The sequence below is a fragment of the Oncorhynchus clarkii genome, chromosome 26 (genome assembly GCF_045791955.1).
Source record: "Oncorhynchus clarkii lewisi isolate Uvic-CL-2024 chromosome 26, UVic_Ocla_1.0, whole genome shotgun sequence".
NCBI classification, from domain to species: domain Eukaryota; kingdom Metazoa; phylum Chordata; class Actinopteri; order Salmoniformes; family Salmonidae; genus Oncorhynchus; species Oncorhynchus clarkii.
The window spans coordinates 15283886-15297917 of record NC_092172.1 but is presented as its reverse complement, the minus strand read 5'-3'; positions in this window follow the sequence as shown (position 1 = coordinate 15297917).

Here is a 14032-nt window from a genome sequence, read left to right as displayed (position 1 = left end):
GAGTGCAATAGAGACTGCTCCATCTATGGATATGTTGGGGTGGTGTGCAAATCATCTCACAAATATTCTCTCTCCACACCAATATTTGTATTATTTCATGAAAAGGCCCATTGTTGACTTTTTCAGTGATTTGTTTTGTCTGTGGAGTAGTCTCGGGAAACATTACAAAGTCTTGAGGAAGCTGGATGTCAGAGAGACATGCCACGGGCATTTCAGATGGTTTGCTGCCACCTTGTTTACTCAGTATAAATTTACAAGACATGAGTCTGTAACTGCTTCAACATTTAGGGGAGGCGGGGAACAAGTTGAAAGGCAATCCATGTTGCACACATACATGGGGAATAATTGACCAAGGAAAAACAATAGAATAACTAAAGGACTAGTAGGATATCCCCAATGTCTAAAGGACTAGTAGGATATCCCCAATGTCTAAAGGACTAGTAGGATATCCCCAATAACTAAAGCACTAGTAGGATATCCCCAATAACTAAAGGACTATTAGGATATCCCCAATAACTAAAGGACTATTAGGATATCCCCAATAACTAAAGGACTAGTAGGATATCCCCAATGTCTAAAGGACTAGTAGGATATCCCCAATGTCTAAAGGACTAGTAGGATATCCCCAATAACTAAAGCACTAGTAGGATATCCCCAATAACTAAAGGACTATTAGGATATCCCCAATAACTAAAGGACTATTAGGATATCCCCAATAACTAAAGGACTAGTAGGATATCCCCAATAACTAAAGGACTAGTAGGATATCCCCAATAACTAAAGGACTAGTAGGATATCCCCAATAACTAAAGGACTAGTAGGATATCCCCAATAACTAAAGGACTAGTAGGATATCCCCAATAACTAAAGGACTAGTAGTATATCCCCAATAACTAAAGCACTAGTAGGATATCCCCAATAACTAAAGGACTAGTAGGATATCCCCAATAACTAAAGGACTAGTAGGATATCCCCAATAACAAAGGACTAGTAGGATATCCCCAATGTCTAAAGGACTAGTAGGATATCTCCAATGTCTAAAGGACTAGTAGGATATCCCCAATGTCTAAAGGACTAGTAGGATATCCCCAATGTCTAAAGCACTAGTAGGATATCCCCAATAACTAAAGGACTATTAGGATATCCCCAATAACTAAAGGACTATTAGGATATCCCCAATAACTAAAGGACTATTAGGATATCCCCAATAACTAAAGGACTATTAGGATACCCCCAATAACTAAATGACTAGTAGGATATCCCCAATAGGTAAACGACTAGTAGGATACCCCCAATAACTAAAGCACTAGTAGGATATCCCCAATAACTAAAGCACTAGTAGGATATCCCCAATAACTAAAGCACTATTAGGATATCCCCAATAACTAAAGCACTATTAGGATATCCCCAATAACTAAAGGACTAGTAGGATATCCCCAATAGGTAAAGGACTGGTAGGATATCCCCAATAGGTAAAAGACTAGTAGGATATCCCCAATAACAAAGGACTAGTAGGATATCCCCAATAACTAAAGGACTAGTAGGATACCCCCAATAGGTAAACGGACTAGTAGGATATCCCCAATAACTAAAGGACTAGTAGGATATCCCCAATAACCTAAGGACTAGTAGGATATCCCCAATAGGTAAACGGACTAGTAGGATATCCCCAATAACTAAAGGACTAGTAGGATATCCCCAATAACCTAAGGACTAGTAGGATATCCCCAATAGGTAAACGGACTAGTAGGATATCCCCAATAACTAAAGCACTAGTAGGATATCCCCAATAACTAAAGCACTAGTAGGATATCCCCAATAACTAAAGCACTAGTAGGATATCCCCAATAACTAAAGCACTATTAGGATATCCCCAATAACTAAAGGACTAGTAGGATATCCCCAATAACAAAGGACTAGTAGGATATCCCCAATAACAAAGGACTAGTAGGATATCCCCAATAACTAAAGGACTATTAGGATATCCCCAATAACTAAAGGACTAGTAGGATATCCCTAATAACTATAGGACTATTAGGATATCCCCAATAACTAAAGGACTATTAGGATACCCCCAATAACTAAAGGACTAGTAGGATATCCCCAATAACTAAAGCACTAGTAGGATATCCCCAATAACTAAAGCACTAGTAGGATATCCCCAATAACTAAAGCACTAGTAGGATATCCCCAATAACTAAAGGACTAGTAGGATATCCCCAATAACTAAAGGACTAGTAGGATATCCCCAATAACAAAGGACTAGTAGGATATCCCCAATAACAAAGGACTAGTAGGATATTCCCAATAGGTAAAGGACTGGTAGGATATCCCCAATAACTAAAGGACTACTAGGATATCCCCAATAACTAAAGGACTAGTAGGATATCCCCAATAACTAAAGGACTAGTAGGATATCCCCAATAACTAAAGGACTAGTAGGATATCCCCAATAACTAAAGCACTATTAGGATATCCCCAATAACTAAAGGACTAGTAGGATATCCCCAATAACTAAAGCACTAGTAGGATATCCCCAATAACTAAAGCACTATTAGGATATCCCCAATAACTAAAGGACTAGTAGGATATCCCCAATAACAAAGGACTAGTAGGATATCCCCAATAACAAAGGACTAGTAGGATATCCCCAATAACTAAAGGACTATTAGGATATCCCCAATAACTAAAGGACTAGTAGGATATCCCTAATAACTATAGGACTATTAGGATATCCCCAATAACTAAAGGACTATTAGGATACCCCCAATAACTAAAGGACTAGTAGGATATCCCCAATAACTAAAGCACTAGTAGGATATCCCCAATAACTAAAGCACTAGTAGGATATCCCCAATAACTAAAGCACTAGTAGGATATCCCCAATAACTAAAGGACTAGTAGGATATCCCCAATAACTAAAGGACTAGTAGGATATCCACAATAACTAAAGCACTATTAGGATATCCCCAATAACTAAAGGACTAGTAGGATATCCCCAATAACAAAGGACTAGTAGGATATCCCCAATAACAAAGGACTAGTAGGATATTCCCAATAGGTAAAGGACTGGTAGGATATCCCCAATAACTAAAGGACTAGTAGGATATCCCCAATAACTAAAGGACTAGTAGGATATCCCCAATAACAAAGGACTTTTAGGATATCCCCAATAACTAAAGCACTAGTAGGATATCCCCAATAACAAAGGACTAGTAGGATGTCCCCAATAGGTAAAGGACTGGTAGGATATCCCCAATAGGTAAAGGACTGGTAGGATATCCCCAATATGTAAAAGACTAGTAGGATATCCCCAATAACTAAAGGACTAGTAGGATATCCCCAATAACTAAAGGACTAGTAGGATATCCCCAATAACTAAAGCACTATTAGGATATCCCCAATAACTAAAGGACTAGTAGGATATCCCCAAGAACTAAAGCACTAGTAGGATATCCCCAATAACTAAAGGACTAGTAGGATATCCCCAATAACTAAAGGACTAGTAGGATATCCCCAATAACTAAAGGACTAGTAGGATATCCCCAATAACCCAAGGACTAGTAGGATATCCCCAATAGGTAAACGACTAGTAGGATATCCCCAATAACTAAAGCACTAGTAGGATATCCCCAATAACTAAAGCACTAGTAGGATATCCCCAATAACTAAAGCACTAGTAGGATATCCCCAATAACTAAAGCACTAGTAGGATATCCCCAATAACTAAAGCACTATTAGGATATCCCCAATAACTAAAGCACTAGTAGGATATCCCCAATAACAAAGGACTAGTAGGATATCCCCAATAGGTAAAGGACTGGTAGGATATCCCCAATAACAAAGGACTAGTAGGATATCCCCAATAACTAAAGGACTAGTAGGATATCCCCAATAACAAAGGACTAGTAGGATATCCCCAATAACAAAGGACTAGTAGGATATCCCCAATAGGTAAAGGACTGGTAGGATATCCCCAATAGGTAAAAGACTAGTAGGATATCCCCAATAACTAAAGGACTAGTAGGATATCCCCAATAACTAAAGGACTAGTAGGATATCCCCAATAACTAAAGCACTAGTAGGATATCCCCAATAACTAAAGGACTAGTAGGATATCCCCAATAACTAAAGCACTAGTAGGATATCCCCAATAACTAAAGGACTAGTAGGATATCCCCAATAACCTAAGGACTAGTAGGATATCCCCAATAGGTAAACGACTAGTAGGATATCCCCAATAACTAAAGCACTAGTAGGATATCCCCAATAACTAAAGCACTAGTAGGATATCCCCAATAACTAAAGCACTAGTAGGATATCCCCAATAACTAAAGCACTAGTAGGATATCCCCAATAACTAAAGCACTATTAGGATATCCCCAATAACTAAAGCACTAGTAGGATATCCCCAATAACAAAGGACTAGTAGGATATCCCCAATAGGTAAAGGACTGGTAGGATATCCCCAATAGGTAAAAGACTAGTAGGATATCCCCAATAACAAAGGACTAGTAGGATATCCCCAATAACTAAAGGACTAGTAGGATATACCCAATAACAAAGGACTAGTAGGATATCCCCAATAACAAAGGACTAGTAGGATATCCCCAATAGGTAAAGGACTGGTAGGATATCCCCAATAGGTAAAAGACTAGTAGGATATCCCCAATAACTAAAGGACTAGTAGGATATCCCCAATAACTAAAGGACTAGTAGGATATCCCCAATAACTAAAGGACTAGTAGGATATCCCCAATAACCTAAGGACTAGTAGGATATCCCCAATAACTAAAGGACTAGTAGGATATCCCCAATAACTATAGGACTATTAGGATATCCCCAATAACTAAAGGACTAGTAGGATATCCCCAATAACTAAAGGACTAGTAGGATATCCCCAATAACTAAAGGACTAGTAGGATATCCCCAATAACTAAAGGACTAGTAGGATATCCCCAATAACTAAAGGACTAGTAGTATATCCCCAATAACTAAAGCACTAGTAGGATATCCCCAATAACTAAAGGACTATTAGGATATCCCCAATAACTAAAGCACTAGTAGGATATCCTCAATAACTAAAGCACTAGTAGGATATCCCCAATAACTAAAGCACTAGTAGGATACCCCCAATAACTAAAGCACTATTAGGATATCCCTAATAACTAAAGCACTAGTAGGATATCCCCAATAACTAAAGCACTATTAGGATATCCCCAATAACTAAAGGACTAGTAGGATATCCCCAATAGGTAAAGGACTGGTAGGATATCCCCAATAGGTAAAAGACTAGTAGGATATCCCCAATAACAAAGGACTAGTAGGATATCCCCAATAACTAAAGGACTAGTAGGATATCCCCAATAACAAAGGACTAGTAGGATATCCCCAATAACTAAAGGACTAGTAGGATACCCCCAATAACTAAAGGACTAGTAGGATATCCCCAATAACTAAAGGACTAGTAGGATACCCCCAATAACTAAAGGACTAGTAGGATATCCCCAATGTCTAAAGCACTAGTAGGATATCCCCAATAACTAAAGGACTATTAGGATATCCCCAATAACTAAAGGACTATTAGGATATCCCCAATAACTAAAGGACTATTAGGATATCCCCAATAACTAAAGGACTATTAGGATACCCCCAATAACTAAAGGACTAGTAGGATATCCCCAATAGGTAAACGACTAGTAGGATACCCCCAATAACTAAAGCACTAGTAGGATATCCCCAATAACTAAAGCACTAGTAGGATATCCCCAATAACTAAAGCACTAGTAGGATATCCCCAATAACTAAAGCACTAGTAGGATATCCCCAATAACTAAAGCACTATTAGGATATCCCCAATAACTAAAGGACTAGTAGGATATCCCCAATAGGTAAAGGACTGGTAGGATATCCCCAATAGGTAAAAGACTAGTAGGATATCCCCAATAACAAAGGACTAGTAGGATATCCCCAATAACTAAAGGACTAGTAGGATATCCCCAATAACAAAGGACTAGTAGGATATCCCCAATAACTAAAGGACTAGTAGGATACCCCCAATAACTAAAGGACTAGTAGGATATCCCCAATAACTAAAGGACTAGTAGGATACCCCCAATAACTAAAGGACTAGTAGGATATCCCCAATAACCTAAGGACTAGTAGGATATCCCCAATAGGTAAACGGACTAGTAGGATATCCCCAATAACTAAAGGACTAGTAGGATATCCCCAATAACTAAAGGACTAGTAGGATATCCCCAATAACCTAAGGACTAGTAGGATATCCCCAATAGGTAAACGGACTAGTAGGATATCCCCAATAGGTAAACGGACTAGTAGGATATCCCCAATAACTAAAGCACTAGTAGGATATCCCCAATAACTAAAGCACTAGTAGGATATCCCCAATAACTAAAGCACTATTAGGATATCCCCAATAACTAAAGGACTAGTAGGATATCCCCAATAACAAAGGACTAGTAGGATATCCCCAATAACAAAGGACTAGTAGGATATCCCCAATAACTAAAGGACTATTAGGATATCCCCAATAACTAAAGGACTAGTAGGATATCCCTAATAACTATAGGACTATTAGGATATCCCCAATAACTAAAGGACTATTAGGATACCCCCAATAACTAAAGGACTATTAGGATATCCCCAATAACTAAAGGACTAGTAGGATATCCCCAATAACAAAGGACTAGTAGGATATCCCCAATAACTAAAGGACTATTAGGATATCCCCAATAACTAAAGGACTAGTAGGATATCCCTAATAACTATAGGACTATTAGGATATCCCCAATAACTAAAGGACTATTAGGATACCCCCAATAACTAAAGCACTATTAGGATATCCCCAATAACTAAAGGACTAGTAGGATATCCCCAATAACAAAGGACTAGTAGGATATCCCCAATAACAAAGGACTAGTAGGATATCCCCAATAACTAAAGGACTAGTAGGATATCCCCAATAACCTAAGGACTAGTAGGATATCCCCAATAGGTAAACGGACTAGTAGGATATCCCCAATAACTAAAGGACTAGTAGGATATCCCCAATAACCTAAGGACTAGTAGGATATCCCCAATAGGTAAACGGACTAGTAGGATATCCCCAATAACTAAAGCACTAGTAGGATATCCCCAATAACTAAAGCACTAGTAGGATATCCCCAATAACTAAAGCACTAGTAGGATATCCCCAATAACTAAAGCACTATTAGGATATCCCCAATAACTAAAGGACTAGTAGGATATCCCCAATAACTAAAGGACTAGTAGGATATCCCTAATAACTATAGGACTATTAGGATATCCCCAATAACTAAAGGACTATTAGGATACCCCCAATAACTAAAGGACTAGTAGGATATCCCCAATAACTAAAGCACTAGTAGGATATCCCCAATAACTAAAGGACTAGTAGGATATCCCCAAGAACTAAAGCACTAGTAGGATATCCCCAATAACTAAAGGACTAGTAGGATATCCCCAATAACTAAAGGACTAGTAGGATATCCCCAATAACTAAAGGACTAGTAGGATATCCCCAATAACCCAAGGACTAGTAGGATATCCCCAATAGGTAAACGACTAGTAGGATATCCCCAATAACTAAAGCACTAGTAGGATATCCCCAATAACTAAAGCACTAGTAGGATATCCCCAATAACTAAAGCACTAGTAGGATATCCCCAATAACTAAAGCACTAGTAGGATATCCCCAATAACTAAAGCACTATTAGGATATCCCCAATAACTAAAGCACTAGTAGGATATCCCCAATAACAAAGGACTAGTAGGATATCCCCAATAGGTAAAGGACTGGTAGGATATCCCCAATAACAAAGGACTAGTAGGATATCCCCAATAACTAAAGGACTAGTAGGATATCCCCAATAACAAAGGACTAGTAGGATATCCCCAATAACAAAGGACTAGTAGGATATCCCCAATAGGTAAAGGACTGGTAGGATATCCCCAATAGGTAAAAGACTAGTAGGATATCCCCAATAACTAAAGGACTAGTAGGATATCCCCAATAACTAAAGGACTAGTAGGATATCCCCAATAACTAAAGCACTAGTAGGATATCCCCAATAACTAAAGGACTAGTAGGATATCCCCAATAACTAAAGCACTAGTAGGATATCCCCAATAACTAAAGGACTAGTAGGATATCCCCAATAACCTAAGGACTAGTAGGATATCCCCAATAGGTAAACGACTAGTAGGATATCCCCAATAACTAAAGCACTAGTAGGATATCCCCAATAACTAAAGCACTAGTAGGATATCCCCAATAACTAAAGCACTAGTAGGATATCCCCAATAACTAAAGCACTAGTAGGATATCCCCAATAACTAAAGCACTATTAGGATATCCCCAATAACTAAAGCACTAGTAGGATATCCCCAATAACAAAGGACTAGTAGGATATCCCCAATAGGTAAAGGACTGGTAGGATATCCCCAATAGGTAAAAGACTAGTAGGATATCCCCAATAACAAAGGACTAGTAGGATATCCCCAATAACTAAAGGACTAGTAGGATATACCCAATAACAAAGGACTAGTAGGATATCCCCAATAACAAAGGACTAGTAGGATATCCCCAATAGGTAAAGGACTGGTAGGATATCCCCAATAGGTAAAAGACTAGTAGGATATCCCCAATAACTAAAGGACTAGTAGGATATCCCCAATAACTAAAGGACTAGTAGGATATCCCCAATAACTAAAGGACTAGTAGGATATCCCCAATAACCTAAGGACTAGTAGGATATCCCCAATAACTAAAGGACTAGTAGGATATCCCCAATAACTATAGGACTATTAGGATATCCCCAATAACTAAAGGACTAGTAGGATATCCCCAATAACTAAAGGACTAGTAGGATATCCCCAATAACTAAAGGACTAGTAGGATATCCCCAATAACTAAAGCACTAGTAGGATATCCCCAATAACTAAAGCACTATTAGGATATCCCCAATAACTAAAGGACTAGTAGGATATCCCCAATAACAAAGGACTAGTAGGATATCCCCAATAACAAAGGACTAGTAGGATATCCCCAATAACTAAAGGACTATTAGGATATCCCCAATAACTAAAGGACTAGTAGGATATCCCTAATAACTATAGGACTATTAGGATATCCCCAATAACTAAAGGACTATTAGGATACCCCCAATAACTAAAGCACTATTAGGATATCCCCAATAACTAAAGGACTAGTAGGATATCCCCAATAACAAAGGACTAGTAGGATATCCCCAATAACAAAGGACTAGTAGGATATCCCCAATAACTAAAGGACTAGTAGGATATCCCCAATAACCTAAGGACTAGTAGGATATCCCCAATAGGTAAACGGACTAGTAGGATATCCCCAATAACTAAAGGACTAGTAGGATATCCCCAATAACCTAAGGACTAGTAGGATATCCCCAATAGGTAAACGGACTAGTAGGATATCCCCAATAACTAAAGCACTAGTAGGATATCCCCAATAACTAAAGCACTAGTAGGATATCCCCAATAACTTAAGCACTAGTAGGATATCCCCAATAACTAAAGCACTATTAGGATATCCCCAATAACTAAAGGACTAGTAGGATATCCCCAATAACAAAGGACTAGTAGGATATCCCCAATAACAAAGGACTAGTAGGATATCCCCAATAACTAAAGGACTATTAGGATATCCCCAATAACTAAAGGACTAGTAGGATATCCCTAATAACTATAGGACTATTAGGATATCCCCAATAACTAAAGGACTATTAGGATACCCCCAATAACTAAAGGACTAGTAGGATATCCCCAATAACTAAAGCACTAGTAGGATATCCCCAATAACTAAAGGACTAGTAGGATATCCCCAAGAACTAAAGCACTAGTAGGATATCCCCAATAACTAAAGGACTAGTAGGATATCCCCAATAACTAAAGGACTAGTAGGATATCCCCAATAACTAAAGGACTAGTAGGATATCCCCAATAACCCAAGGACTAGTAGGATATCCCCAATAGGTAAACGACTAGTAGGATATCCCCAATAACTAAAGCACTAGTAGGATATCCCCAATAACTAAAGCACTAGTAGGATATCCCCAATAACTAAAGCACTAGTAGGATATCCCCAATAACTAAAGCACTAGTAGGATATCCCCAATAACTAAAGCACTATTAGGATATCCCCAATAACTAAAGCACTAGTAGGATATCCCCAATAACAAAGGACTAGTAGGATATCCCCAATAGGTAAAGGACTGGTAGGATATCCCCAATAACAAAGGACTAGTAGGATATCCCCAATAACTAAAGGACTAGTAGGATATCCCCAATAACAAAGGACTAGTAGGATATCCCCAATAACAAAGGACTAGTAGGATATCCCCAATAGGTAAAGGACTGGTAGGATATCCCCAATAGGTAAAAGACTAGTAGGATATCCCCAATAACTAAAGGACTAGTAGGATATCCCCAATAACTAAAGGACTAGTAGGATATCCCCAATAACTAAAGCACTAGTAGGATATCCCCAATAACTAAAGGACTAGTAGGATATCCCCAATAACTAAAGCACTAGTAGGATATCCCCAATAACTAAAGGACTAGTAGGATATCCCCAATAACCTAAGGACTAGTAGGATATCCCCAATAGGTAAACGACTAGTAGGATATCCCCAATAACTAAAGCACTAGTAGGATATCCCCAATAACTAAAGCACTAGTAGGATATCCCCAATAACTAAAGCACTAGTAGGATATCCCCAATAACTAAAGCACTAGTAGGATATCCCCAATAACTAAAGCACTATTAGGATATCCCCAATAACTAAAGCACTAGTAGGATATCCCCAATAACAAAGGACTAGTAGGATATCCCCAATAGGTAAAGGACTGGTAGGATATCCCCAATAGGTAAAAGACTAGTAGGATATCCCCAATAACAAAGGACTAGTAGGATATCCCCAATAACTAAAGGACTAGTAGGATATACCCAATAACAAAGGACTAGTAGGATATCCCCAATAACAAAGGACTAGTAGGATATCCCCAATAGGTAAAGGACTGGTAGGATATCCCCAATAGGTAAAAGACTAGTAGGATATCCCCAATAACTAAAGGACTAGTAGGATATCCCCAATAACTAAAGGACTAGTAGGATATCCCCAATAACTAAAGGACTAGTAGGATATCCCCAATAACCTAAGGACTAGTAGGATATCCCCAATAACTAAAGGACTAGTAGGATATCCCCAATAACTATAGGACTATTAGGATATCCCCAATAACTAAAGGACTAGTAGGATATCCCCAATAACTAAAGGACTAGTAGGATATCCCCAATAACTAAAGGACTAGTAGGATATCCCCAATAACTAAAGGACTAGTAGGATATCCCCAATAACTAAAGGACTAGTAGTATATCCCCAATAACTAAAGCACTAGTAGGATATCCCCAATAACTAAAGGACTATTAGGATATCCCCAATAACTAAAGCACTAGTAGGATATCCCCAATAACTAAAGCACTAGTAGGATATCCCCAATAACTAAAGCACTAGTAGGATACCCCCAATAACTAAAGCACTATTAGGATATCCCCAATAACTAAAGCACTAGTAGGATATCCCCAATAACTAAAGCACTATTAGGATATCCCCAATAACTAAAGGACTAGTAGGATATCCCCAATAGGTAAAGGACTGGTAGGATATCCCCAATAGGTAAAAGACTAGTAGGATATCCCCAATAACAAAGGACTAGTAGGATATCCCCAATAACTAAAGGACTAGTAGGATATCCCCAATAACAAAGGACTAGTAGGATATCCCCAATGTCTAAAGGACTAGTAGGATATCCCCAATGTCTAAAGCACTAGTAGGATATCCCCAATAACTAAAGGACTATTAGGATATCCCCAATAACTAAAGGACTATTAGGATATCCCCAATAACTAAAGGACTATTAGGATATCCCCAATAACTAAAGGACTATTAGGATACCCCCAATAACTAAAGGACTAGTAGGATATCCCCAATAGGTAAACGACTAGTAGGATACCCCCAATAACTAAAGCACTAGTAGGATACCCCCAATAACTAAAGCACTAGTAGGATATCCCCAATAACTAAAGCACTAGTAGGATATCCCCAATAACTAAAGCACTAGTAGGATATCCCCAATAACTAAAGCACTATTAGGATATCCCCAATAACTAAAGGACTAGTAGGATATCCCCAATAGGTAAAGGACTGGTAGGATATCCCCAATAGGTAAAAGACTAGTAGGATATCCCCAATAACAAAGGACTAGTAGGATATCCCCAATAACTAAAGGACTAGTAGGATATCCCCAATAACAAAGGACTAGTAGGATATCCCCAATAACTAAAGGACTAGTAGGATACCCCCAATAGGTAAACGGACTAGTAGGATATCCCCAATACCTAAAGGACTAGTAGGATATCCCCAATAACCTAAGGACTAGTAGGATATCCCCAATAGGTAAACGGACTAGTAGGATATCCCCAATAACTAAAGCACTAGTAGGATATCCCCAATAACTAAAGCACTAGTAGGATATCCCCAATAACTAAAGCACTAGTAGGATATCCCCAATAACTAAAGCACTATTAGGATATCCCCAATAACTAAAGGACTAGTAGGATATCCCCAATAACAAAGGACTAGTAGGATATCCCCAATAACAAAGGACTAGTAGGATATCCCCAATAACTAAAGGACTATTAGGATATCCCCAATAACTAAAGGACTAGTAGGATATCCCTAATAACTATAGGACTATTAGGATATCCCCAATAACTAAAGGACTATTAGGATACCCCCAATAACTAAAGGACTAGTAGGATATCCCCAATAACTAAAGCACTAGTAGGATATCCCCAATAACTAAAGCACTAGTAGGATATCCCCAATAACTAAAGCACTAGTAGGATATCCCCAATAACTAAAGGACTAGTAGGATATCCCCAATAACTAAAGCACTATTAGGATATCCCCAATAACTAAAGCACTAGTAGGATATCCCCAATAACTAAAGCACTAGTAGGATATCCCCAATAACTAAAGGACTAGTAGGATATCCCCAATAACTAAAGGACTAGTAGGATATCCCCAATAACTAAAGCACTAGTAGGATATCCCCAATAACTAAAGGACTAGTAGGATATCCCCAATAACTAAAGGACTAGTAGGATATCCCCAATAACTAAAGCACTAGTAGGATATCCCCAATAACTAAAGGACTAGTAGGATATCCCCAATAACTAAAGGACTAGTAGGATATCCCCAATAACTAAAGGACTAGTAGGATATCCCCAATAACTAAAGCACTAGTAGGATATCCCCAATAACTAAAGGACTAGTAGGATATCCCCAATAACTAAAGCACTAGTAGGATATCCCCAATAACTAAAGGACTAGTAGGATATCCCCAATAACCTAAGGACTAGTAGGATATCCCCAATAGGTAAACGACTAGTAGGATATCCCCAATAACTAAAGCACTAGTAGGATATCCCCAATAACTAAAGCACTAGTAGGATATCCCCAATAACTAAAGCACTAGTAGGATATCCCCAATAACTAAAGCACTAGTAGGATATCCCCAATAACTAAAGCACTATTAGGATATCCCCAATAACTAAAGGACTAGTAGGATATCCCCAATAGGTAAAGGACTGGTAGGATATCCCCAATAGGTAAAAGACTAGTAGGATATCCCCAATAACAAAGGACTAGTAGGATATCCCCAATAACTAAAGGACTAGTAGGATATCCCCAATAACAAAGGACTAGTAGGATATCCCCAATAACTAAAGGACTAGTAGGATACCCCCAATAGGTAAACGGACTAGTAGGATATCCCCAATAACTAAAGGACTAGTAGGATATCCCCAATAACCTAAGGACTAGTAGGATATCCCCAATAGGTAAACGGACTAGTAGGATATCCCCAATAACTAAAGGACTAGTAGGAT